Source organism: Rhagoletis zephyria, unplaced genomic scaffold (genome assembly GCF_001687245.7).
Source record: "Rhagoletis zephyria isolate East Lansing unplaced genomic scaffold, Rhagoletis_zephyria_1.1 Rzeph_scaffold_04069, whole genome shotgun sequence".
NCBI lineage: Eukaryota > Metazoa > Arthropoda > Insecta > Diptera > Tephritidae > Rhagoletis > Rhagoletis zephyria.
The window spans coordinates 29,494-30,776 of NW_016161152.1; positions in this window are offsets into that span (position 1 = coordinate 29,494).

Genomic DNA, 1,283 nt, shown 5'->3' on the forward strand with positions numbered 1-1,283 from the left:
ACCAAGCGCTCCACTGGAGCAGAAGGATGCAAAGGCGTGTTGAATTGTATAAACATTTGCCTTATATTGGGATATTTATTAAGAGGACTCATATTCATCTCTGCATCCAAACGAAATGTGTCCACTCAGCGTTTGGAATTTTGTAAATTATGAATATACATTTTGTTATAAATTTTCTACCTTCAAATGGAGCTCGTTCAAACACATTTCGGTAAAAGTTTATTGTTATGCGAATCTAGTGAAATAATGTATTATGGTAAGTATTTATGTATGTACAAAGCTTTATCTTTGGACTCGATTAAATATGCGATAAAATATTTCTTATATTTTTAGTCCATTTTTTTATATTTTTGTTTTTAGTCCATAGCAATTTTCGCCTCCTCTGTAGAGAGCTTTTGGAATTGCAATATTTTTCACATACAAGTCTACAGGTTGAATATCTAAAAAAAGAAAAGAAAAGAAAAGAAAAGAAAAGAAAAGAAAAGAAAAGAAGAAGAAAATATAAGAAAACAATAAATAAATATATTAATAAATTAAGAAATTGATATCACCGAAAAACCCTGCGAAAATTGCAACTACTCCATTCAAGCATATTAAAAGTACTCCCATAAAAAATGTGGTCCAATTAACATTACGATGTCCTTGGGCAGGATCATATACTCCAGCTCTGCCTTACATCAGGCAAAACTACTCCATAGAATACCTAACACTTTTCCCCCTTTTCCTTCGCAGTTCTTGCATTTGTTGTTACTGTTGTTTTTGTAGGTAAACCACAGAATAGCGATTTGCTGTTGGTTTGAGTTTGTGTATGCCTTTTTCCAGCAACAAAAATTTACAAGTGATTTGAATACGGACATTTCTACCACGTCGTGCTGAGTATGGCAACAAAAAGCAATAACCAACAACCTATACTATTAACACAACAACAACAAGTACAACTACAGATAATACACTCGTACGCATACAGTCGCACAAACATTAACAATTTTCCAATTCTCGAACTGCGCGCTGAAGTGTTGCAGTTGGCATAGCTTTTGTTGCCGTCGTCGTCGTCGTCGAGCTGCTGTCGCCAATGTGGCATGCAAATGTCGATTGTGGTCAGTTGAGAGTGGCAGAGTGGCATCAGCACGGTAACTATGGCATTTGCATATTTCAACGCACATATGTACATATGTATGCGAGAGCACACACACACACATATCCATATACTTACCTATATAACCGTACCCTACAGCAATACGAACTCACCCTACGGTAGCCCTCGGATAGTCCGTTTTGTTACT